At 37.5% G+C, this 27,929-nt stretch overlaps 1 protein-coding gene across 1 annotated transcript in view; it reads right to left on the reverse strand.

Moving 5' to 3' along the window:
• SORCS1 (sortilin related VPS10 domain containing receptor 1) overlaps nt 1-27,929 on the reverse strand; it is a 539,126-nt gene that overhangs the window by 369,465 nt on the left and 141,732 nt on the right. The gene's annotated exons all lie outside the window — the stretch shown is intronic.

Genomic DNA, 27,929 nt, shown 5'->3' on the forward strand with positions numbered 1-27,929 from the left:
TTTTCAGGCTAAACAAACCATTTTTTCAACCCTTCTTTACATATGACATCCTCTCCGTCCCTATCTCCATCCCCAAAACCAATCAGCACCATCACTGTTCTTCTCTGCATCATTCCCAGTTTAGCTACATCCTCCTTAAAGTGTGACACATCCTTAAAGTGTGGCACCCAAAAACGGTCATGTCCACAAGGCCAAACTAGTGCAGACTAAAACAGAGCCAGGATTTTTTTTAATGTAGTTTTGCTCATATTTTAAGAGATTTAATTTCACTGAGAAGAGAGAGACCCACCATGGAAATCCATTGAGATACACTGGGCAAATCAGAGGAAACCTGAATGCAACAGCAAAACCCCTCGGAATAAATCTTGCAAAGAAAAACTTATCATAGGGGCTCCATAAGTCAATGTCTACTTGAAAGCACATATCAACAACAGCAACAGAACAGCAGCAATTTAATAAATAATAAATAAAATAATAAAATTTTTATTTATATACCGCTTTTCTAAAAATCAAAGCGGTTAACAACATGTGCAAATACAATCTAAAACCATCAAAATACAAAACATCATATAAAAAATCAGAACACCAACTACAGCAATAAAACCACATCTCGTGCCAGATGTTGGGAGAAAGTATAAAAAGCTGAAGAAAAGAGTGTAATGATGTAAAGGACAGACAGCAGAAATGAGTGTAATGTAAGAGTGTAATGATGTAAAGGACAGAAAGCAGACACTCCACTCGGAACATGTATGGGGAATCAGATATTGATATTGCACATGTATAGGTTTTTGATGTGTTTTAAATTTTTATTTTTATTTTGAGAAGGTATTTTAACTAATTGAAATTTTATACGGTACTTGTGTTATTATTATTATTATTATTATTATTATTATTATTATTATGTTGGGAAAGCTAACAACCAAGTTGAGACAATGAACTACTATAAGAAAAGATACAATGTGTGATACTGCCACATGTGTGCTACTTTGGTACCCCAATAAAACTTGAATGCACACACCCCAAAGAATGGAAAATTGTTTCTGCTACTTATCTGTAACTTTTATTGATACAAAGAAGAAGAAGAGGGAGAGGAGGAGGAGAGGAGTAATGGGAATGGAAAAAAGGACTAATAAAAAAGGAGAGATTTGAGAGGCTATCTATAGTGTAAACTAACTAGCTCTCTCTCCCTTTCTCTTCTCCCTCCCAATCCCGCTATATTTGTGATTGCACTTCAATTTGAGAGCTAATTTCTTTTTACTGTTTGTCTAATTCCATTTTTTACTAGCAAACCTTTAGTTTTCTTGCAATCATCTGGTTGCCAGATTGCTTGTTGTCTTCTCTTAAGAGATGAGGTCCCTTCATTATTACTGATGCTATTTCCAGCAATGTTTTGAGCTGTTCTTTTGAGGCTCGTTGCTTGGTTAATGAACAGATTTTTAAAGACTTCTGGGGTTTTATATTTATTTATTTATTTGCTTTATACTTTATTTCATTTTGTTCTGTACCATTTTACTTTATTTGCTTATGGGACTCTGGGCTTCACTGTTTATATCTTTCTAAGTATATTTTCTATCTGGGGAAAATTTTCACCTTAGTCTTCAGGAACCCACTTCCTGGTGAGGGTAGCTATTACGTTTATTTCTCCACATTTTTTACTAACTTTGTGGTAAAGTTGCTGTACAATTTTTATATATATATATATATATATATATATATATATATATATAAAATCTGTAACAGAACATATATTCAGAAACTATACCATATGCGCACGTGTGTGTGTTAAAGTTTCTGAATATATGTTCTGTTACAGATCCAGGATATATTTCATTCTCTGGAAGAATCTGATTTAGCCACACTTGTTTTATGTTTTACAATCTTTATGTTTAATAGCTGCCCCAATTTGTGTTATTTTTTCATCTATCACTAGTTTTTATTTTTGCCTACATACATTGGGGTTTTTATTTCTGTTTTTCCTCCCTCTGAATTGTGTTTGTGGTATTTTATTTTCTCTCATTCTTTGCATGTCATTTATTTCACAGGCCTAGATATATTCCCTTACTATCTGCTATAAATTTCAAATGTTTATAATCAAGTTCACTTAATAACCATCTCCAGTTTTCCTGGTCTAGTCTCCTAGCTCAAAAAGATTTAAAGAAAAAGCTTTGTTTTCCCAATACAACTATAGTTCTATTAAGGAAGATAAAAATACATTAGCCTTTTCCTCCATCACATCACACAATGCCGACTCTCATGTTGAAATATGTGTTTACTATGACCTGGACTGTTGCAAAGCTTTGTACCTCTGGATTTGATCTCCCAGCATTAGATACTTAGCATTTGCATTCTATGTTGAATTTCATTTTTCATTTTTTTTGTTTCAGACCAGTTTTTCATTAGATTATGTCCATTATATCTGTCTAATTTATAGATAAAATGTCAGAATTCTGGATCCATAACAGACCCCTGAAGCAATGTACTGGAAATTTATTTCTAGTCAGAGGAGGAAGTTTATGGATTAGCACTCTTGAATACAACATTCCTTCCTCTCTTCTAATCCATCTGGAACTGTCACCTAGCCCACATGTAAAGCAAAATGACAGAGCATTTGTCAAATTATAGTGAATTATATCTACAGCATTCTCACTATCTACTAAACTAGTACCATTTTGTAAATGTGATAAGATTAATCTATTAGGATCTTTTTCTTGACAAACTCATACTGGCTTTCACTGATCATTTTATTTTTATCAAAATACTTACAGATTAACTTCTTTAACATCTGTGCAAGCATCTTCCCTGCTAGCAAAGTCTGATTGGCTGGTTTGTAGCTTTCTGGATCCTTCCCTTAACCCTTTTAGATGCCAAGACAGCTTTTACCCACTTGCAGTCCTGTTATACCTCTTCAGTTCCCCAGGATTTCTCAAAGATGTTCAACTTAAGTTCTGAAAATATTACAACAGCTTCCTTTAGTGTACTACAATGAATCTTATATATTTATCAGTCATACTTGCATTCTGTTCCTTCCTCCAATAAGCAAAGTATTTTGTGACCCCAGTCAGGAATCTTTAAGTCTATTCCTGAGCCTGCATTCTTCTTTATTAACATTGTATACAGCAGACCTGCACAGCATAGCAGTAGGTAGGGGACAAAATTAAAATAGGCTAAATAGGCTTCAGATAACAGATAGGTTTTAATTAAATATTAATTAATTAATAATATTAATTAATACTAATTAATATTAATTCCATCCTCCTCTTTCTTTGCCCAGCCCTCTCCTCAGGAAAAAGCCAAATGGCAGAGGAGCCTTGCCTGTCCTTCTCCTCTGCCTGGACTTCTCCTTGGCTGAGTGATGGAACAACCTTGAGGAACAAGCATTTGCTCATCTTCCTTCTCCTCATTCACCTGTCTTTCTCTTCGGCAGAAAGCCAAACAGCAGAGGAGGCTTGCAGGATGAATGTTTGCCCTTTCACCTCCTCCTCCTCCACATGGCCCTCTCCTCAGGAGGAAACAGAACGGTGGAGTAACATTGACGTCCTTTTACATCCTTATGGGCTGCCTGAAATCCTTTGGTGGGCCACATGTGGCCCCCGGGCCACATGTTATAGCTTCCTTTTTCACAGAAGACAGAGACAAAATGAAGGGGCAGTGAAACTATGTACTGTAACTTCTATTTAGTCTTTGTCTTCCCTGAAAAGGCAAACTGTGTAAAATGTTATATAGGTAGAATTATATTGACAGTAACAAAGATCACTGCAAATTTTGTTTTGTTTTTATTCTTTCACACAAATACAAATGGACCCTGCCAGTGCTCAGCCTGCAAAGTCTACCTGAAGTAGGCAAGAAAAAAATGGTGAGATGTAAACTTGGAGTTCTTTTGTTTTTTAGCCAGCTTTTAATATTTGAGGATGTATTTCATGGTGGCATCCTTACATATGAAAAAAATTCCTAACACATAGAAAACTATCTTGTAAGGAAGGAAAATAGTTGCTTTATAAAATGTATCACATTTGCAGCTTGCAGACTTGTGCCCGTTAAAGGAATTATATACCATTTAATCAAAATACTATTGCTGCTTTAGGAGACTCTTCAAAACCATGGTTTGCCCCCAGAACAACAAGGGTATTTTGATAGAATATTTTGCTATATTTCCATACCTGTCTAGCAAGAACAAACTTCATGCAACTCTCCAAAGGTTGTTGTAACGCCACTCCTAAAAATCCTTATCATTTGCTATGATGGCTAAAGCTGCTGGACCTGGGGCCCAGTGGTCTTTGTAGGCCACATAATTTCCACCCCTAGTAGGACACTTTGCTCCTTGGTACTGCTCACATGCCATTGTGAGCACACAAACATGCACACACATGGTAAATAGGACAGTGGTGCACTGGAACCGATAGATATACTTTAACTAATCTTCTTGTTGGAGGTTTTCCTAAGCTGGTTTGCAGGTGAACAGGTTCAGTTGCTGACAGAGTCCTTAATTCCTGTGACAGGTGGATGTGAGACCTGGCACACTGCTAGCCTGACTTCATTATTTAGTTTACTGTGGTCTTGTATCAGGAGAGCAACTACCAGAAATGTTTTATGTGCAAATGCCCCTCCCTTCCCCATTTTCGTAGCAGGGGATTTATACGCCTATTCAGGGAGCAGAGCAGCAACATAATTCTGTATCTTCAACAAACAGCCGCCCTGCTGCCACTGATAAGCTTTCCTGGGAGGGTGGTGATTGAAATGTAGCACTTTCCAAGGCTTAATTGGCACATGCGTTTGTCAGGCATATGCACCCGCTGTGGGAATGCCATCTGACAGGGTGGCAGGCAGCCTGACACCTAGCACTAGTTCAGGTTTTCTTTAAAGAAGTGAAATTAAAATGAGAGTGAGTCATCAACTTTGAGGATATTAGACTTGGGAAGATGGAGAGCAGAAAGACTGGGGATCTTCACTTGCTGTTAGCACTTAATCTCTACTGTGTTCAACCACATGCTTGGCACCATATTGTTGCAGCTGCTGTTATGCCAATAAGCCCATACAAACCAATCATTTCTTATGATTTATGTGGCCCACCACATGGTTCCACAGAGCAGTTTACAGACAAAAGTAGCAACAATAGTCAATTCATTATAAGCTGAAGTGACAAAACCTGAAACTACTGCATTAACTTAACTAGTTCAAAATAAATGTTGAAATACCTTGTATGTGAATAGCAAAGACATCACTTTATGCAAACAAAATCAGAGCATGATTTGAAAAAGATTTTAGTAGCAAAATCAGACAATAGGGTTTAACCTATTTGGAATTACTGTTCAAGTCCTGAGTTCACAGGTTTAGCCACAGCCCTAGATTCAGTGTTATACTCAAATAACAGTCTTTAGAGCCAACAGTGATACATAGACTACGCATATTAATGTAAATGTCAGAACTGGCCAGAGTGATACACACTTGAGTTTGGACTATTGCTGTAGCACACTCCATGTGAAGCTACCTCTGAATATTCTTCAAAAGCTTCAGATGTTTCAGAATGCTGCTGGCAGGCAACTGACAGGGACAGTCCAGAACCTTCAAGATTTCACTAAAGAAAACAAGGACACATGTGGGCAGGCAACATAGTGCGGTCAATATGGCAAAAGCTATAAATGAGGAATAACACACAACCTGGGAGAGGCTGCAGCAGTTTTGTTCTTCCTGAGCTTCTTGGGAAAGGCCAGATTCTGCCTGTTCCTCTCCCTTCCCCTGTGCTGAGTTAACTAAATGCACATTTCTTTTGCATTCTGAACTCATGTTTGCAGCAATTGAAGTAAGCTGGTCAGTAAAAAGGGCAAAGTGGAAGGAGGACAGGTTGAACACCTGTGGACAGGCAAGTCCTCTGCATCATGGGGATAATCAAAATTTGTAACTTAACAAGGGCAAACAAAGTTTTTAAAGTTTTTTTTTTTAAAAAAAAATTGCAAATCACATATTTGGATCAGAAAGAATTTGAAGTTTAAAAGAGTAAAATGTGGGGAAAAGCAAAACTGATTTTCACATTCTGATTATTGAGTTTTGACTAATGGAATTAAGGGCATAAGGTTAAACAAGAAATTGGTGCATCGTTCTTACAACCCTCACACAACCTGAAACTTACTGTCCTTTAAATGGCTGTCCTGTTTCTGCCAGATACCCACCAGCAGCAGGACTGCTAAAGTAGTAGAGGAGCTATCCAGACACGAACACAAACAGACCTAAACACCAGACAGAATGGGTTAAAATAAAACTAAGCAATTTTACAATTGTCTCTGCTGTCCCAGCTCTTTCTGAATAGCAAATAAATAGTCTTTATGTATTGAACATGCTGATGCTTGCTTTTTTCCCCCTCTGAACAAAGAATCCTTGTGTTCCCAAACTGCATTGTGCCATGGACATATTTTTTGTTATATGTCTTTTCTTGGGATCCTGATAACATTTGTGAAATGTAAGCAATCTGTGGGATAACTAGTCAAAGCCTGTAAGGTTCCTAAATGTGCTGCTTTCTCCAGTGGTCATCTTCTAAAGAGACAGTTTCAGATTATTTGTTAGGATATAATGGTGCTGCTTAAAAAAACACTACTTGCTCAAAATAACCAATTTACATCCTTTTATTACTAATTTAGTTATGTGAAATTACACTAGCAAATCAGTCTTATACATGTCCTATGCTGGGTTTCATGCACCTAGTTATTTTTTAGTATTTATACAAAGACAGAAGTATGTAAATTGAAACCATAGTGAGTTTTGAAGATGTATATTCTAAGTAACTGTCAGGAAATATTCTGTACCCATGTCAGTTCTTGGACCAAGTTATACGGTTCCTCACCCATTTGGAATTAGCCTTTCACTGGCAAGTTGACACTGCATCCATCCCTTTTATTTTACAACATTCCTCTTCACCTTTTCTTATTGTTGTGCTCAAACCTGCCTTTAAAATTTCCAAATTGAAAAAATGGATAGTAATTTGCATATTTATGCTGAGTGGGCTCTCTTTTTTGTATGTTGTTTTTTAAAAGCTATGTAATGTAATCCCAGCTTATTTAATATTTATTCCTCTGTTCTTCTTTTTCATTTTATTTTTGTTTAAATTGTAAAAGGTTAGTTTACATTCATTCGTTCATTCATTTTCCTATGAACTGTTGCTAATGTGATATGAAGACCCTGATGAACAAAGGCATGCATATTATATTGTTCCAAATGTCAGGATATGGTTTGGAAAAGTATGTTATAATGAAATGAAAAGGAATAAATCCTTTCCCCTCTCTCTTTGTTTTCTCCAACTCCCAACACTAGTCATTTTACTAGTTAGCACAAACTAGCCAAAGAAGGTGAAAGACCAGCTCAGAGAGCAGCCTAATAAAACTAATGAAAATCCAGTTTCATGTAATGAATGAAACTTTTCCCTATATAAAGATAAGTGATCGAAAGCTTTTGAGGACTGTCTTTTTGGCTGTTTTACTCCTCTGAAATGGTGTTTTTAAGCAAGTTGCAAAAATGGAAAGAGAAACATATATGAACATCAGAGTTGCCAAGCCACAATCATCCCAGGCCCTGAGATTTGTGGGCCAAAAGCCAGGATATAGAGAGGGCTCTATGAAGATACAGAGGTGGACCTGAAGGTAGGGATGGCAAATCTTGATTTTTCTATGTCATAATGGATGTTGAGGAAAATTAAACACTGTTTTCATCCTGTAGCTTTAAGGCACTTGGGATCCTCTTCCTCCCCCCCACTTCTGGTAATGATGAGAAACTGTACAGCTTTGTCACAAAAGTTGTGCAGCTTGTTAAAAAATGTGCCGTTTGATGGCAACCATGCAGCTTCTTCTGAGAACTATGCAAACACAGAACTGTGCAGTTCTCAGAATTGAAACAACATTCAAATTCTGGATGTGTTTTGTGCAAGATTGCTGTCTTTTTTTGTAAAACACCTAGCAATATTGTACAAGGAAAATCTTGGAGAACAAAAATGTTGCACAGAAAACAAAATTTGCACAACTAAACATGTGACTGCACCCTCAGTCAGCCCAATTTCCTTTCCCTGCTACACAGCAGTTTGGTTGCACTTTCAAACCAGCAAAGGCTGTTGCTATTGGCTGACTTATTCATTGTTTATATAGAGCTATAATATGCAATTTAGTTTTGCAACTTGGCATTTTTCCCAAATATGCAGTGGAAAAAAATCTAAGTGGGTGAGATTTTCATTTTCTGTGTGTAGCAGCATACAAAAATAATGTATGAAATGAAATAAACATTTCAGCTTTTCTGTTGCAATAATTCAGAAAAGTCAAAACTGTCTGTTCAGCCACAATTAACATATAATCCAATGTGTGTCCAGGTATCATGAAAAAAGCTGTCAAAATAGCAACAGTCTGGTCTCCACCTAGTCTAGATATGTGCACATGCACGCACACACAGAGATCTCTCTAAAAATCTGTATCTTTGCAAGTTGACTTTTTGGTGTCTTTCCCTGATTTCTGTTCCAGTGAAACCTATTAAATCCAACATGTGCTCCACTGAATATGTTATTTTCAACTTATTCTGGCCTCTACCATCAGCTGAGGGTGATGGGCCACTGGAAAGTCCACTTCCTGTCTCTGTGGGAAGAAATTAATAAAAGAATACTACAGCAATACATTATGTATTACTTCAGTGCACATTTATGTGATGTTCCTAGAAGGTTCGTATTTATTCTTTCTAAACCCTCAAGGTTTCTGACTGTTTCGCACAATTTTCAAGTTTTTCACACAACCTTATCAAGCCAATAAACTGTCACCATATTGAACCAAAAACTTAATAGCTTGGCTAAGCTTCTCTGACACTAATGCTCTTTTCCCCCTGGCAGCTACATTGGCCACTTTTAGACACTGACACTTATCTAGAAAGATTACTCACTATAACCTTATCCATTTTCTCCCTGTTTAGGAAGAGGTTTTAATTGTGCCAAGGAATAGAATAAGCAGCATTTTAAGACATGAAAGAACCAAAAGACACAAAACCTCATAGCAACAAAATGCACAGCTATTCCTGGTGCATTTTAAGGATCTATGTTCTGAAAAACCGGATAAGAGATGTACTTTGACATGCAAACCTATATTACTGGATAATTTGGGTGGTGTTTTGAAATGTATTACATACTAAAAGGATCTTTAGGCTCTATTATATCCAGACCATAAACTCATATCCGATCCTTTCCACAGCTGAAAGGTATGCTTTGCATTTTGGGGCTGGGAGAGAGACTTTTTTTGGTACTTCCCCTGCTTTTGTAAATAAATTCTAGGAAGAAATTGCTGATTATATAAATATTTCAAATACCCTAACAAAACAGTAAAATAATCCCCACACATTCACTATAAACTAATGAAATCTCTTCATTTAAAAATATTTCAGTATATTTTGTATCATATTTACTATCCATTGACATCTATACTTTTTACTCATCCTCCAGTGAGAATGCTTTCTTTGCTCACTTCCATGTTCCTTACATCTCACCTACATAGGAGACCCCTTGGGCCTAACTATTTACTTATGCCTATCACTGTCATACACTGTTATTGTCTGGTAGAGCAGATGCAAACATATGCCAAGGTACTTCGCAAAAATGGAAGGCTGCACTTAGTACAGTACACAGAGTGACAGTATTCCTTGTCAAAGAGCTGGACCAATGCTGATTTCTCTTTAAAGATGAGTGTATTTTCATGTTGGATTCACAAACTAAATATTATAAAATATGTGTTGTGACTGATTTATCAGATAATGAATGGAAATACACTGTTGAGGAAAGGGAATGATCATCATGTTTAGCATTCTAACACCCAAAACTACTCCACCAGGTATTCATCCTTTGGCTATTGTCATCCTGGGATATTTCAGAAAGTGAGTCTGATCTCTTACTGGGAAATGAAGTGTATTTGCTCCAACAAGCAAACTGGCAGTCCTAGTTGTAAATACAGTGCTTATCTAATTTCCATTAACACTCATTTTCAAAACTATTTGTTTATGAAAAGGCAGAGAACTGGGCAAAACTAAATTAGGCAGCAGAGATGCATTGCTTTATAACAAGAGTGGGCATCTTGCAATCCTCCAGATAGTTTTACTGTAAGTTGCAGCAGTCCTGGCCAACATAACCAACCACTGGGGAAGAATGCTGGAAGATAAGTTTCCAACAATATCTGAAGAACCACATGCTTCCCACCCAGACTAAAAATATTCTTTTTCCCGATGGCTTAGAGTTTGATCTTTGTTGTGTGTTTTGTTTATTTCTGTGCACATTTTGCATTTTAAGAATTTTTATGTACGCTGTCCAGAGAACTTCAGTTACAGGGAAGCACAGAGAAATTATAAACAATTTTTTACCTTGATCTAGTCAAGCATGAACATTTCAGGAGGTAAATTTTTCATGTAAAAGCAATACCTCCTCTGTAGTTGCTGTTGCTGTTATTCTGTTGTGAGGAGTTCATTTGAAAAAAAAGCTCCCACAATTATTGTGCACCATACAAGAATAAAATAATAACAAAAAGAAGGAGCCTGACTTTTCACAGTTCAACTGGACTGTGGTACAAATTCAAACAGTGATGGTGTTTTGCGTCCCACAAAGTTCTGTAATGGGGAAAACGTATCTCAAATAATATGAGTCAAATCTAAATTAGGATGATTTCACACAATCTGAAGTATCTTAACATTCTAACTTTAGTGTCACCTCCTCCATTTACTACAATGTGTCCTGAAGGAAATATTTATGACTGTGATTCACAGTAACCTCTTAAAGCATACTTGGTGGTTTTAATAGCTCCAATAAAACCCTAGGCTTAGAAGTTTTCTAGATAGAGATTGGAGCAATATGACTATTTTTTTAAAAAAAACATTTTGTAAAAGAGAACAAAAAATGAAAAGAAAAGAGAATGTGTTAGTGAGAAAGGCCTTGTTTAGAAATTGAAATACTTGGTGTATGTGTGTGGGAGGGACAACTAATGCATAAAGTGAAAGTTTTCAGAATTACAATCTAAGATTAATGTGCCGTGTGTGTGTGTGTGTGTGTGTGTGTGTGTGTGTGTGTGAACATCTAACAGTCAGATTATTCTAAGGCTTCCTAAGGCACATAAAAGTGAAAATTAGCATGCAATGTATAATTAATTTTGTGCTTTACCGATGTTTAAACAAATGGCTTTCTTCGGAGGGATATGCATTCAGGCAATAAATCACTGCTTAGCTCTCTGTCAGGAGGAGAAAGATGCCATTTGAAAGAATTATTGAATTGAGCTGTACGGTCATGAGGTAAATTACAACACAGATAAGGGGGGTGGTATGTCCCTGAATAACTGACCAGCACTAGCCATCAGAATAGAAGAAATTACTTATTTAAATATATTTAGCTTGGAAGAGAGACAAGAGAAAGAAAAACAGCAACCAAAATGTTGTTATATACAGTGGGTCCTTTTTATCCATTTGGGTTTGGTTCCAGGATCACCCGTGGATAACAAACTCTGTGGATGCTCAAGTCCCATGAAATATAATGACACAGCAGAATGGTGTCCCTTATATAAAATGGAAAATCAAGGTTTGCCATTTGGATTTTATACTTTTTTGGAATATTTTCAAGCCAAGGATGCTTGAATCCATGGATAAGGAGGGTCAACCAAAATTTCTCTAAAATTTTATAAAATGTGAATAGATATTTAACAATTTGTCAAGTAATTACTATAACAAAGCTTTACCTTGCCAGACTACAAATATCATGCTTCCTCAGAATATCAGACAAGTGGTCAATTTATGTCTTTTGTCCTTCCAACCCACCCACCCCTTTTTCCTCCTAAGCTGAGGTAAAGAACAAGTGAGAGAACCCAGGTTGAGAATGGAGACAAAATCACAAGCTAATACATTCATATAAACTCTTTTCACATAGAAATAAAATTGTAAAACATGGACACCAAAGATTTTTTTAAAAAACAACAACCCATATGTGATATGGAAATATATTTCAAGGAACCAGTATCAACCAACCTCTTTGCCACATATAATAATAATAATAATAATAATAATACTTTATTTATATACCGCTTTTCCAGCAAGAACAAAGCGGTTTACAGTTCAGTCGAATATACATGTATCACATCACACCACAATATAATTATAAATACAAAAAAAGGCAATAAAAATTTATTAAAAATAGCATATAAACAGTCGTAAACCCTAAGGGTCATAATTAAACATCTTGAGGTAAACCTCTATTAGGGAATAATTCTTTATAAAGAGTCAGGAAGGAATGCTAGCCGGAAGAGATGGGTTTTTAACACTTTCTTAAAGGCTTCCAAAGTAGAACTAAGTCGAATCTCTTCCGGGAGTTTATTCCAATACATAGGAACTATTGCTGTAAAAGCTCTCACCCTGGGGTACTCGAGTAAAAGCTTCCCTGTAGTTCTGAGAGTGCGGGGCAGATTATGTGGGGAGAGGCGTTCCCTCAAGTAACTCGGGCCCAAGCCATATAGGGCTTTATAGGTAATAACCAACACTTTGTATTGAGCCCGGAAGCTAACTGGCAGCCAGTGAAGAGATCTTAATACAGGTGTTATGTGGTCCGACCTGGAAATTCCGGTGACCAATCTGGCTGCAGCGTTTTGAACTAGCTGACGCTTCAGAACCTTGTATTTGTGATTGCAAATATGTATAATGCAGTGGTTCTCAAACTGTGGGGGGAGACTCCCAGAGAGGGCACGAGAGTTGCTCGGGCATGTCAGACTGGAAGGTCCTGATCCTGCCTCCTTCTCCTTTCCCCAAACTTTTTTACGTGTAAAATTTACACAGGTGTTGAGTTAAATATTGAATTTACTTAAATGAAACTGTTCTAATTTGAACTATATTTCCCTATAAAATGTTAAAATATCAATACACATGAATGTGCAAATAACAATACAACACTAAATAAACAAAATATTTATTCATATACTATTTCAAGTGGAGGGGCTTGTGGAGATGTAAAGAGGTGTCTCAAGGGTAAAAAGTTTGAATGCCACTGGGATAATGTGAAGTAATATATAGTATCAATAGTATTTACTGGATGGAAGCTAACCAAATTGTTTCACATTCAAAAATCCAAAACACAGACTAGGGTACAAAGGAATAGCCTCTATTGTTGCGCATTACCTGAGAGCTCATGAGCAGGAGAGTAAACAGGAACATATTATGTGGGATTGGTGAAAGAGATAAAATAAGGTGACCTTATGTCTTTTAGCTTTAGACTGGTTGTTCATCTAAGTCACCTTGAGCTCTTTGTATGTTTTTGGTTTCTGTGGATGACAGCTCCATGTTCTGATTACAGCACATTGTGGTTTGGCCAGATTTTACCTGTATTCTAGCCTTGACACCTCTTTGGGCCATCATCTGTCTTTACAAGTTTTCATTGATTACAAGCTTTCATTTTTTAAAAAAGATTAAAGGGCTCTACAAACCACCCCTTTTCTCACCAGATCGGGGCCACAGCAACCTCACGCCATGGCCCTGATCTGGCCTTTTGAGGATGCAAAAAGGAGCCACAAAAAGAGCACCATAGCTGCTGCGGCAAATCTATAAGTTGTCCCTTTAGCACTGCATCATCTGAACACAATGCCAGAGGTGAGTCATGAAACCGCATGCTATCTGGAGCAGCACACAGCATCAGCACCCCTAGGGGGCGGAGTCAGTTGTGCATCGTCAGAACGCTGTGCCCCGACTCTGTCCCTGGTCGGCCTTTCAAGCCGGTCTGTAAAGGCCCTTTGTCCTTTGTAGCAGCCTGATATGGGGCAAAATATGAAGGTACAACTCTTTGAAATTGTTCTGCAAGAAGCTAAACTTTCAGGATGAGGGAAAGAAAGGTAAATGTTGCAAGCAGAGCTGAGGTGCACTATGATGCCACAATGTAAGAGAAAGGAGAAAGTAGGAGAAAAGGGAGAGTGAGAAATGCAAGCAGAGGGGTGCAAGAAGTATGGAAGGTGTACACTGCAAGAGTGTGAGACAAGGAGAGATGGCAAAGTGAGTAGTGCAAGCAGAGTGAAAGAAGCAAAGGATGGACACATTACAAAGGTGCAAGGTAGGGTGAAGGAGGGAGGGTAAAATGTTTTCTTATGATATGATCAAAGTACAACAGGCATGGTTTAGTAATCTTGGCTTCTAGGACGAGTTCAGGCTTGATTTGTTCTAGGCCCCATTTATTTGTATTTTTACCAGTTTATGGTATCCATTGAACTCTTCTCCAGCACCATATTTAAAATGAGTTGATTTTCTTCCTGCTTTCTTTCAACCATACATAAATACTGGAAATACAATGACATGGACAATCCTAAATTTGCTATTTCATTATATAGTTTTACACTTCAGGAACTTGTCTATTTCCTTCATATCTGCCCTTCCAAGTCATAATTTTCTTCTGATTTCTTGACTGCAGTCTCCCTTTTGATTAATGACTGAGTCGATTAATGACTGAGTCAAGTATGGAAAAACTTTCGCTATTTCAATGTCCCCATTGCCTGCTTTAAAGTTATGTAAATCATTTTTGGTCATTATTTTTATGTTTGTAATGTTCAGACATAAACTTGCCTTTGAACTTTTTTTCTTGACTTTCTTCAGTCATCATCTATTTGCTGGTAGTAGTATGGCATCATCTGCACATCTTAAACTGTTGATGTGCCTTCTTCCAAATTTTACTCCTCTTTCCTCTAAATCTAATCCTGCTTTATCTGTGATATATTTAGCATATAATTTAAACAGATAGGGTGACAAGATGAAGCGGGGTGTTGTGACAAGATGTGAGACACAAACTCTGGAATAAAACCCTCCCATCAAAATATGGGGACATTAAAGGAGAATAGTCCTGTAGTCCTAAACACTTCTATTGACTAAGCAGACTTAAATACAATATGATTTATTTGTAACTATATGTTCATAGACTGTGCTGTTAGTATACTCAAGAGAACACAAGACTTGCAACTAATTCAACTCAGTTAACATCCGCTAAATCTTCACACACACCAAAAGTATGAAATGTCATCATTTAGACAGCAGGCCTTGAAGTTTTCTGTCACAATTGCACCTGAGCAACAGAGTGACCAGGCACAAAGGCATTAAGATGTATCGTAAATTGTTTCTAAGTCTAAATCTATGCATACAGGTTGAGTGTCCCTTATCCAAAATTCTTGGGAACAAAAGTTTTTGGGATTTCAGAGTTTTTTTGAATTTTGGAATATTTGCATATACATAATGAAATATCTTGCAGATGGGACTCGAGTCTAAACATGGAATTTATTTATACATAGCCTTAAGGGATTTTTATAAACAATATTTTCAACAATTTTGTGCACGAAACAAAATTTGCATATACTGAACCATCAAAAAGGAAAAGTGTCACTATCTCAACCATCTATGGGGACAATTTTGGATTTTGAAATATTTAGGATTCCTGAGACTCAACCTTACAGATTTTACATGCAAAGTCTTCTGATCTTCATTTCTTCTTCTTCTTTAAAATTAATGCATTTCATCTTTTTTGTGTGTTTTATAAGTGGTCTCCCTAATTGGACACAAAAGTCACAATGAGCCTTGAACCTGCAATTCTAGCTGTCAGATTTAAGGTCAATTTTCACTTTAAATTACAGATCAAACATCACTACAGTGATATTACATTTTAATTTTCATCCCAATGGTCATCTCAACAGAGTGTAATGACCAATACAAAATCTCATATTATTTCTTATTCACTAAAGCAGCTATATAACCAAAACTAATCTACTATCACTAAATGAATATAATGAACATATTGGTACAGGATAGAAGAAAGTTAAATGTGTAACCATCTGTAGTACTGCATCAACAATAAACAAAGGTCTTAATTAAATGTGTCATAGTATTATGGCTTAAAATGTCCTTAAAAATGGCAAAGGAATTGACTGAACTGTACATTGGAAAGATAACAGAATTTCTCCAAGTTGCCTTTTGGTAGAATTAAACCTTACATTCTCATGCTATGACCATGTATAGAATGCATATCAATAAGAAGGCTAGGATATAAATCCATTCATTTTTACAGAAACAATGGCTTCAAACCGGTCTTCTTTTCCTGGGAGAAGACACAAAGGGCAACAGATTTTCCTCTTTTTAAAAACACATTTACGAATACACTCTATTTTCCCCTTCCATCTTTAAAACTGCTAAGTCAACAAACTCCAGCTAATTAGTTCTATTTATCCTGTGACTGCTAATCAATTACTGCCAAAAATTTCTAACGACTTTCACTCCTTCCTTCATCCAAGGTTTTCTTTTTTAAAAATAAAAAATTGCCACCCATAATCCATCAGGTTTTCAACTTTCCCTTGTGTATCAGAGCTCTGCTTGAGTGTATAATAAAGTTCTTCACTTAGTTACATTCTCACAGCTACTCAGCTTCCATGAAAATAACCCTGTGCCAGCTGCTTGAAAATAAGCTCAAAGCCATCTGGAGACCAATTGTAATGCAAAGGTCATATTTTCCAAGCTGTTTATAGATTGTAATTTGTAAGGGTGTAATGTCACAGGTTGTCAATAATTCAAGGTGGAAAATTACAAGACGTAATAGGCTATCAATTCTTCATTCTTCCTCACTTAACACTTTATCCCCAAAGAGTGGTTAAATTGTGTTTCATTTCAGTTTATTCCTTGAAGTTTCATTCCAAAGTTTCATTTGTTTATGGTAAAGGCATTTAGGGTGGTAAAATGTAACTAATCCCTAAACAAGTCCCCTGGGAATGTAGCCAATAAAAAGTGCATGTTTCAGAGTACAGATCTGAATTCCTGCTAAAGGTCTATTCCCTCTGGGGCCTTTTATTTGGTACAACCTATTGGTAATATTGTCAGCATAAAAATGATTTTTTTTCACAGAGACTGAACAAAGGTTGAAATGAAAAGCTCTGTGAAAGAGAGACTATTTCAGGCCACTTAGTTTAAGATTTATCTGTTTGGATTCAATCCCAACTCCAGTTAATCGTGCAAAATTTCAATGAAGTCAATGGAAGCTATTCATACATAACGGATGGCATGATCTTTTGGGAAATAAATTGCCACACATTTCTGACCAAATGTGAGATTTCTCCATCCCTTTGGTAAATCTAATTAGCACCTGATTAAAATCTTTTATTACATCTAAACTGAAGGAAAGAAGATCTCAATTGTCTCTCTCTTTTAAGATCAGCAACTGCAAATGACGATTATATATCCCTTCCTGCCACCTTCTGCTCATCCAAGGATCAATATTTGGCAGAATTTGAAAAGTTTGGGAAGAACAGACAATCATCCTACAAATGGAACAACAAGTACCACTGCATTGGTGCTGCAATGAGTTCCCTTTTCATGTACAAAGATATAGTACAATGTAGAATTTGTCAAAAATACTATGTGGCAAAATTATTAAGATGATGACTCTGCAACAGACAGTATATTTAATTGATAACATATTAATTTGGGGAGTTCTGACTGCTAACAATTTCATCTGATTTGCAAATCATGTCCCCATTATCTGAAATGTATAGACTTGGTTAAATAAAACAAATCACATTGCACTCACATTGATTACTTCTTCCACCTGGGAATCCTGTGTATCTCAAAAGAGGTTAAAACCCTAGAATATATTAATTCATACTGCAAATTTAGTCTGGCCTATGGGGTACCCTAAAGAAATTTTAACCAGGTCCATAACCAACTGTTTTGTCAGGTGATATCTAGCAGTACCTACATGCTGGCATATAATACTTGTATATAGGTTACAAACCAAAGAAGGATTGCGAAAGACAAAATATAAGTGGCACAGGCTGTGGTAGATTCTCCATTATAGCTAACATGTCTATGAATCTAGAATGCTCAATTGTGACGTGGTGATTTCAGTTATCATCTGAACCCTCATTTTAGCACTTCAGAATGGCAGATAATTCAATATTTAAAGGCCAGAAGGTCATGGTTTTTTAAAAAAAGAATAGAATGAGAAATAGTACAAATAATCTGTTTAACCTGGTGGAAACTGATTTATTCAACAGTTTCATTCTGGATCTTCTAGATGCTGTATTTGAAAGGTTTTAATGGTTTTTAACTGTTCCTTAACAATTAACAAGCACATACATTTGTTCGACTAGTAACAGGATCTGTAAGATCTAATTTACCAGCATTGAATTATCACAAAATAAGTCCCCAGTGGAATTTCTGTCGTACACGTTTACAGTTGGGCTGAGGGTTGCACTGCATTTATACTTAATAGCTTATATAAAACTCAGGACCTTACCACAATGCCCCCGGGACGTGATGGCACGTGATGAAAGGGAGTGGGATGGGAACAGAATGGGTGCTATCACCCATTCTATCACACAGAAAACGCTGCCGCTGCCGGAAGTTCTCATTGCGTTCCGGATCTGTCCCACAGGAGGCGATTTTCAGGAATGTTTCTAAACAGTTCCTGAAAATCACCACCTGTGGGACAGATCCGTAATGTGATGGGAATGTCCGGCGGCGGTGGCGGCATTCTCTGTGTGATAGAATGGGTGATAGCACCCATTCTGTTCCCATCCCACTCCCTATCATCATGCCCCCATAACGTCCCAGGGGACAGTGTGGTAAGGTCCTCAGTTTTTCACTGTTTCACTTAATGCTGCATTGGGTACTTATTGTGAGGGTGCATTCTGGATTGTTGAGAGGAGGAATCTTCAAGTTGTGTGGATTCCTCCTCTCACCAACCCAGACAATGCATTCTTCTTTTTTAAAAAAAAAAATGAGCACAAGAACAGCATAAGACTAAGAATAAGAGTGAATTCAAAACCCAATAATATCTTGCATCTGTTAAGTATGGGGAACATAAAAGTAATGAGCCTTCTGCTGTCTGCTCATCCAGTGCGGAATAGAATCTTCACACGTGCCCTTTGAGAAGGGGGACTAAATGACACACCATCTTCAAAAAGTGTAGGAAGGGGCATCAAATTGAAGTCAGCCTCTGGAGTAGCCTTCTGAGAAATGGGACCATAGGATCAGTGAGAGAGTTCTTGGCAGAACAGCAAGAGAAGTTAAGCAGAAGAACCAGGGGAAGTACTGGAGACTTTGCTTAGGATCATTACCGGTTACCTGGTTTGAGTTTTGGCAGTCTATAAATAATAATAGAAGAAATATGATGTATATATGATGTATATATATATATAAATATGATGTATATATATATATGAGGGGTTAGTTAATAGCTGAGAACACTTTTGAGATAGGATTTGATTAATTTGTTGACTTGTAAGGTAAAATGTTTACATTAATAAACTCAAATAATATGTTTAAAGAAAAAAAGGAGTACAGAGGGTGAACTATCCTTAGGCTCTGACTGTCTCATCATATCTAGCAACTGACACAGTCTTGGTGCGTTTGGAATTATCTAGGCCTCTTCAGCACAACTCTTTTCAGTCAATAGGTAAGCAGAAATCAATCAGCTGATAGGCTAGGGTACAGTCATTCATTCCAAAGTGACAGTGGGAGCGTTGTTTTTCAAGGATTTTTCTCAAGTGTAAGGGTAGGCAGGTGCTGGCTTGTTGCTAACCAGTTTATCTTTATTATAGATTATGTCGTAGTTCATAAAGATGTTGCCCATTTTACCTCATTTTGATTCTTCTGTCTTCTTTTTAGGTATGGGGGCACTAAGGCACCTTTACCTTCCAAGAGTAATACATCAGTTGTATTAGAAACATAGCTGTGTTATCAACACCAAACATATAGGAAGCATTCAGCTACCATTATACGGAGTGGAAATACCATAATGGAAGCAATCATTTCTGTCTCCGAATGGAGCCATTTTAGTGTCTGCTAAAACTGCCAGCTTTCAACCAAGATATTAGCTCTGGCGTTCATGATGCTGAAAGTAACGATGTAGTTATAATGAAATAATTCCTAAAATCAAAACAATTCTAAACAATTTTCCCCAAAGAGGGGAAATGCCTCTGCTTAAAGCTTCCTAATAAGACTCCAATAACACACACAAGCAGAGAAATTAGCAGAAATGGCCCCTTCCTTTGTAAAGATAAAAAGAGACTAAAATTTAAACATACATCTTAGACAAAATGCTCAAATAGACTTTAAATTCAAGAAGTTATTGCTGATAGGAGCAAAGGAGAATGCAGTCCAAATACAAAATGGAGAAAAGGTAAAATGAGACGGGGAGAGGAATTTCCAAGTGCTGTCAAATGGAAAAATTGTCCAAATAAACTGTCTAGTCAGCTGCAGATAGAGGACTGGCTGCTTGTTCATCACAGTGGTATCCTTCATTTGCGAAATATCATTTTCTTGTCTTTTGGCATATACATTTTAGAAACTATAACCAGTTACTGCCAAAATGTCAGATAATATTTTGGTAAACTATGGATTAACTCTTTTGACTTGGATTTCCATCAGGACCAGCACAACACACAAAACATTGAAAAGGTGAGTTATTTAAATACAAGCAGAATTTGGAGAATGTAATTAAGCTGATTGCTTTGCTTTGAAGTAATGAAAAATAAAAAAAAGTTGTTCATACTATGGTACTCTTCACCATGGTTTACTTTGAGACATTCCCAGACACAATCCATGTGTTGTACTTTGCTGTGCTGTGATATTTTCCCCTAGAAATTATCTAGCAAAGAAGGTTTGCCATTGCCTTTGCCTGAGGCTGAGAGAATGTGTCTAAACAAATATTGCCAAGAAAGCCCCACAATAGGGTTGTTTTTAGGGTTGTCATAAATCGGAAATGACTTAAAAGTATACAACAACAAAAATATCAATTCCTTTTTGAGGGCATGGCTCTCCCATCTACTATGTTGCACTGCAGGAGGAGGATATATGGTGATGTATGTGATGACCATTTCACTGCTGGGGTCTCCCTTCTCTCCCCACTTGCAATTTAATTTTCAGTGATTATCCAGGTTTGGTCTCTGCTACCAAACAAATGGGCATGTTCAGTGATTAAAATAAATATAACTCTCTTTTTTCTGTAATCTTTTAAGGATTCTAGCCTTAATTCACTATATCACTACTCCTTTCCCTATACCCTGGCACACAGAGGTTGGAACAGGTGACATTTTAGTCTTAGTCACTGTATACAGGACTGCACATGTATTGACAAGGTGTTATGATGGATTGGCTATAGCTGTTTGTGTAGCTGCTGTAGGGAGACCTCTACCCCTCCTCAATTTGGGTTCAAGAACATTGGTGAATTGGATACAGCACTATATTTAACAATATACTAACCCAGATATAAGTATTCAAACTGAGCAAACAGGCACCAAAAACAAGCAGATATTTTACTATAGTAGTTGTAGAATATTTACCCAGCAACAACACAGAACAACATATAGCAAATTACAGGATTATGTGGGATATATTTTAGGCAGTCAGTAAATGCATCCATTTAATCAAAAATAGTAATTTAGCCAAAACAGAAAGTTATTAAGCAAACACCAAATGAAAACTATTCATGTTGAATCTTTGCCTTACATATCAGATTGTTATTATTAGTAGCAGTATAAAGTCAATGGTAAGATCAGAAAATGATTAATCTGTTTCCCCCGCTTCAGATTCTTAAGAGTTTCATAATGCTACAGCTTCTAAAATTTTGCTTCATTAGATATTTCTCCTTCAGAATGGATCTATCATACTTTGGCCTCTGAACTTTCACCTTGGCCCAAAACAGATGGGCAAAAAGAAGCAGTTTCCAGCCACTTTGGGGAGATGACACAGATTCCTGAAGTGGTCGGAAGCTGCTCTGAAACCATCAGAGGCATCCTGAAGCCACTGGAAAAGGCTTGGAAAGGACTGGATATAGGTTGTGTGGCACCTGGTTTGATAACACAAGCTGAACATGAGTCAACAATATGTTGCAGCAGCTAAAAAAAAAGTCAATAAGACCCTAGGCGGCATCAATAGAAATGTAGTATCTAGATCAAGGGTAGATATAGTACCACTCTATTCTGTTTTGCTCAGACGTTGCCTATGGTGTGGGGACAGGATCTAGACCTCAGGCAAGTCCCCCAGGTGAAGAGCAGCCTTCAGATGCAGAGCAACCATCAACCCTGTTGAAGGGCATCTTCAGCCAGCAGGATAAAATGGGACTCACTTGCAGCTGAAGAGGCAGAGAACACAGCTGGGGAGACAACACAGCCTTCAAGCCTGAAGTCAAAATGTAAAGAGAAAAGGACAGACTGATGACGCCCAATCAGACTGTTTGCCAAGCATCAACAGAGAGGCTTTGATTAGAACCAGCCGGTGTGAGTTCACTTAAGAGCTAAGTCTCCCTAAGGCTAGTGCTGAAATCAACTTGTCTGCTTCTTGACCATCTTTATAGTCTCTGGACACCTATAATTTGGACCTCTGACCTCTTGGCTTCTTCTCCCCTTGGACTTTGTTGACCTTGCTTCTTGTTGTTTTCCTTGAACCAGATTGCTTGACAAATGTTTTTATTTGGACAGAATTCCACAAGCTAGGAGGCTTTTGGGTGCTGGTGATTTACTGTCTTTGTGGGCACTTTCAGTTAATTGCTTCCTCCCAAGCAGTCTGTGTATGTGCTAGGTGAATCAAGAAAACCTAGAATACTCTGTCCAGTTCTGGGAACCACAAGCTGGATACAAACAAGCTGGAGCATGTCCAGAAGAGGGTGACAAAAATGGTGAAAGGTCTGGAACCCTATCCTATGAGGAGCAGCTTTGGGAACTGGATATATTAAGCCTAAGGAAGATGATAAGAAGTGACAAGTCCTTGCACCTAAAGGACAACAGATCTATGTTTGCTTTTGCCTACAACTCATAGGGAGGGGGTCACTAGAAGAGTGTGGGAAGTGGGGGCTGCAGTAGATGACACCTTCTGGGGGGAATACATTTAGGCTGTGCATTTGATATTGTAATTTAAAAGTATAATTTTAATGTTGCTAGCTGTTTATGTTGCAACTATTACCATTACATTCAGTGATAAACAGGAATTATTATTTCTGAGTAGCATTAGTACAAAAACCATTACTATAGGTATGGTGTGGTACAGGCAGAGGTCAGTGTATGTGGGGGGTGGGGGAAATAACAGCATGAGTTACCACACCAGGTTATGCCAAATCTAGTGACACTACTGCTGCAACCTGAAGGCTTCTGAATCTGCAGAGACAAAAGAACTGCTCTCTCTAACTGGTGACCTTTGGATGAAGATTAAGGTAGTGTTTGTCCTCTAAAACTCCCATTTGCAGTCAAGGCTTTCTTTTTCTTTTTTCCCCTCTTCAAAGTCCAGGTAAATATTCAGCCTGTTTATCCAAGCTCCTTTTAGCCCCTACACTAAGAAGTGAAATGCTAAACAAGTATAAACATGGAAGAGGATTTATAGCATCCTTAGCAGCATTAACATTTCTACAGTATAACACACATCTGAACTCAGTGCTGTACTCTCAGAAAGGTTAAAATTTTCAGGCCTCAACATTTTTCTGACTCCAAGCGGTCATGAGCTGGTAAGGTTAATGTTCTGAACTTGAAGGGTTAATGTTGTCGCAACTGTGTTCATCTATAATGGAACAGAGGCCTTTTGAATTATTTCTCAGGGAAACCTGCTGCCTTGTCACCAGTTCAGTGAGCCATGTACTAGACTAATTTGACTTACACTTATGGTCAGCTATTTGTCAAAGAGCAGGTATGGAACAGAGCTTTATATTCCATTCCCTTTGACTTATGGCTAACTTTTGACATGTGTGTCTCCAGGGGAATGCAGACCTATTTTCCCTCCCTTCACTGATGCTTGTTCAGCATCTGTTCCTAGAGAGAAAAGAGTTGTGTGTCATTTATGTTTGTGCTATGTTGGTTCTCTCAATACATTTTTTCCCAATCAAAAAAAAAAAAAAAAATCTGATATTTTTGAAAGAATCCCATCTCTCTCATACGCACATGAAGACACACACATACTCAAACTTTCTCTCTCTCCCTGCTACTAACTCAAGTTTTCACCTGAAACTGACTGACAGAAGATTCAGGAAAAATGCAGGAAAAAAGTACTTCATTTGTGAATATGGCTGAATAACAAACACATTATTAACTTATAGAATCTGCTAACACAACATGTGATTATTTGGATTTTTAAAAGGCATACGCCATCAGTGGATTATTTGCTATGAGCATCAATAAGCCATGGGAATTATATCTTGTTCAAAGATGCTTCCTTTGCTTTTTCTTTACCTTACTTTTTGTTTCGTTTTTTGTAGTATATTTCCTCCCAACAAAGCAGAGAAAGAACCCATTATTTGTTCTTGCCTTCCCTTTTTTTTTTTTTTTTGGGGGGGGGGTCAGAAAGAGATAAACCAGAGAAGAAATCTACCAGACTATACAATAAATAAACTACAAAGCTAAGCTCCATGATTTGTTTAGCCATTGCCATCAAAAGAGGAAACAACTGAGCAGTGATCACCAGCATGCTGCTCTTACTGCTCACTCACAAGAAATCTGACTTGCTCTGTCATGCGCTTTGACCTATTGTCTTGTAAAATGTCACCCATGAGTTTATGGATGAGTAAAGGTTTGAGCTCAGGTCCAAGGTCAAAATTCTAGGTAATGAATTATAAGCGCTCATAAAAAAATCAATTATTCTTATGCTGCATCTCCACAGGTTCTGTAATGTTAGTCTGATTACATGTGATTTTTTTTGGGGGGGAAACAATAAAATATTTTAATCTAACATTAGTTTAAAATAAAACAAATAAAAAAGTGATTATATTATATGAAACTGAAACACTTTAAAACAGAACAGATGGAACAGACATGAAGTTTTTATAGTTACAATGTAGGGTAGAAATAAGAAAGGAAAGTCTGTATACACTGAGTTCTTTAACTATAAAACTCTACCAAGGTGAAATATAGACAAGTGCTAAAAAGCAGATTCTATTCATCTTACAACTCAACTTGTGTAAAAGTTGTTCACCCTCCTCCCCCCTTTTTAAAAAAGTATTTATTTTACTGAATCCAAGGTTTGGTTGAGCAAAAATCAAAATGAAATCAAAAAATCCTTGTGTAGGCTGATGTGAACAAGATACCTGCCTCAAAGCCTTTCATTGTAACAACCCAAAAATAAAACTCAGCTCAGCATGATAACAGGTTGATAACCTTCTAGAAGGATTGTGCTACATAAATGACAACTGAAGATTATGTTGACTGACACACTGTTAAACCAATAAATGACAACATTTCTAGTCCATTTTCTCTCCAAACAATCTAGTTGTTGGGGGTGGGGGGGTGGGGAAGGAGTGTGGGATTTTTCCAGATCATTACAGCAATCCTGGTTGGGAAAATAGTCAGAAAGCAAGCCCTGTGGCCTTTAGTAGTAGTTTTGTTTTGTTTTAATTGTTTGGTGTTACTGCTGTGGTGAAATCCCATAGGGAGCTTCAAGCATACATTTTAAAAAAACTCAATATAAAATGAAGCAGACTATTTTGTCAAAGAAGATCAAGGTGATGTGAAAATAACTCTTGACTCCCCTTGTCAGCAGGAAGAGGCAGATGCCCTGGAGATGAGCATACAACTACAAAATCCTCCATCACTCTGTGCTCCCATTCAAGCTCTTTTAGTTCTCACCCCACACATGTGTGTGGAAAGCACTGCCCATTTCAAAGGAGTAAATTACAAAGGATTCTATGTTTCATGGAGAGAAAATTCACAAATTAGATCAAGGATACAAAACCTGCAATCCTCAGGTTGCATGTATCCTAGAGTCCTCAATTTCCATTCAATTCCAGAAGGGGGAAATGATTTTAAACTGTTATATTTTTACTGCATGTGATAGTAACCATGGGGAGAGGTGGGTAAAAAAATCATCATCATCATCATCATCAACATCATCCAGGAGTAGTGGTTTTGTGTTATGATACAGGATCCAAGGCACAGGGACCTCTAGCTACCCCTAAAATTATTATTTTAAAAAACAACAAAACCAGAAGTGAACTTCTTAAACCTAGTGCAGCCCATATCATGGTGGGTTCTCAGGATGAAAAGTTGTTCCCAGAAAAGTCTGAAGTCTCACTCTGAATTAGACTATTTTTTTCAAGTAACAATTATAATAAATAATAATAATAAATTTTATTTCTACCCCGCCCTTCCAAGAAATGATCAGGGCGGCTGGTCTTCTTGGCAAACTAGAAAAGAGTTTGAAACGCCCCTTTTCACTTGCTGCCCCTCATTCCTGGAACCTTCTTCCCCCACGAGCAAGAGCCATCACTTCTTTAACCAGCTTCAAAACGGAGCTGAAGACCATCCTGTTCAGAGAAGCGTTCCCAGGCATTGCATAATTGTCACTTGCCATTTGATGTTCTTTTGTTGTCTGTTTTCTTGAATCATTTCCTGTATTGCCATGTGTTTTATATGTATTATCCTACTAGAGAGGCCCCTTCCCCACCACCTTTCCCTTCTCCTTTTGTGTCGTGTCTTTTTAGATTGTAAGATGAGGGCAGGGAACCATCCAATTAAACCATACAATCCGCCCCGCACCCTCAGAACATCTGGGCAGCAGCTACTGAGGGTCCCAGGGGCTAGACTAGCCTCCACATCAAGGAGGTCGTTTACCATCATCGCCCCAACCCTCTGGAATACGCTGCCCATAGAGCTCCGCTCGGCCACCTCCCTGGCCCAGTTCAGGAAGGAATTAAAGACCTTCCTGTTCCAGTTAGCATTCCCGGACACAAGTCCCAGTTAGTCTCCCCCCCCTCTGACAGCAGTGGCAAGCTGGCCAGAAGGAGGTTTTTTAATGTGGGTTTTTAATTGTATTTTTATTATGACTGTTGATATGCTGTACACCGCCCTGATTATAAGAAGGGCGGTATAAAAATAAAACTATTATTATTATTATTATTATTATTATTATTATTATTATTTAAAGATTGTATGTACAGCACTGTGTAACTTTACAGCGCTTTATAAATAAAGGTTAATAATAATAATAATAATAATAATAATAACAACAACAGCTGTATAAGATTCACAAACAAATGTCACAGTACTAAATCAATGGACCTGACTGGGGAAAATGTTTTTGTTTACACAGGACTATCAGTGTTAATACTTTACACTATCACATATTCCAAAAAAGGAGAGGGCAGACCTTTAGTCAAACAGCTGGTATTTGGTAAGCATTAACAGAAAGGGTTTTGCTTGCTCACTGTTTCTTCCCACACCAACTAATTTTAGGCTACAGTGCGCCCTTCGTATACACAGGGGATCGGTACCGGACACCCCTACTTAAGGGAAAAGTGGGACATCAAGTCCCATTGTTTTCTATGGAGGTGTGCTCCCGTGGGCACATGCACTATTAAAAGTCCCAGGGCTCACTGTCCACATGACCTTGAATCCATGTATGATGAGCCCACGTATGGTGGAGGCACACTGAATAATCACCAGATACAGCATGATAAGCTAGTGCATTGATTTTTGTAAAGGTAAAATATTTACACTTCAAGGCAGATCACCATGGTGGCAAATTATACATAATAATTGATTACTTATGAATCTTCCATTCTAATATGACCTCACTTTCATTGGAGTAGCATTAAAGAATTCAGTTGTTGTTGGTGGCTCCCATGTCAGTGGTGAAGGAAATCCACTCCAGGTTTTAATCTAGTTTTAAAGGCACCAGTGATGTAGACTCCAATCAACTGACTCAAACTCAAGTTGGATTGCAATAGCTTCAGTGACTCTACTTAGACTCAACTCAACAAGAAATGACACATGGACTGAATTCTGACTCAAGACTTGTTGATTTTCAGTAACAGACTTGCTAGCATCATTCACTCAGAGAATCACTCAGAGAAACATTGAAGACCCACCCACAGAGCAGGAGTATTTCTCAGAGCATTAGGCATTGGGCTTGAAGTGTAAGGATTCTTTAAAGCTTTGAAAAGCTTTAAAAGGCTCCTCTGCTATGCAGCAGGG

This window comes from Sceloporus occidentalis, unplaced genomic scaffold, assembly GCF_023333645.1.
Source record: "Sceloporus occidentalis isolate IW3139 unplaced genomic scaffold, rSceOcc1.0.p SCAF_2, whole genome shotgun sequence".
In the NCBI taxonomy this organism is placed as follows: domain Eukaryota; kingdom Metazoa; phylum Chordata; class Lepidosauria; order Squamata; family Phrynosomatidae; genus Sceloporus; species Sceloporus occidentalis.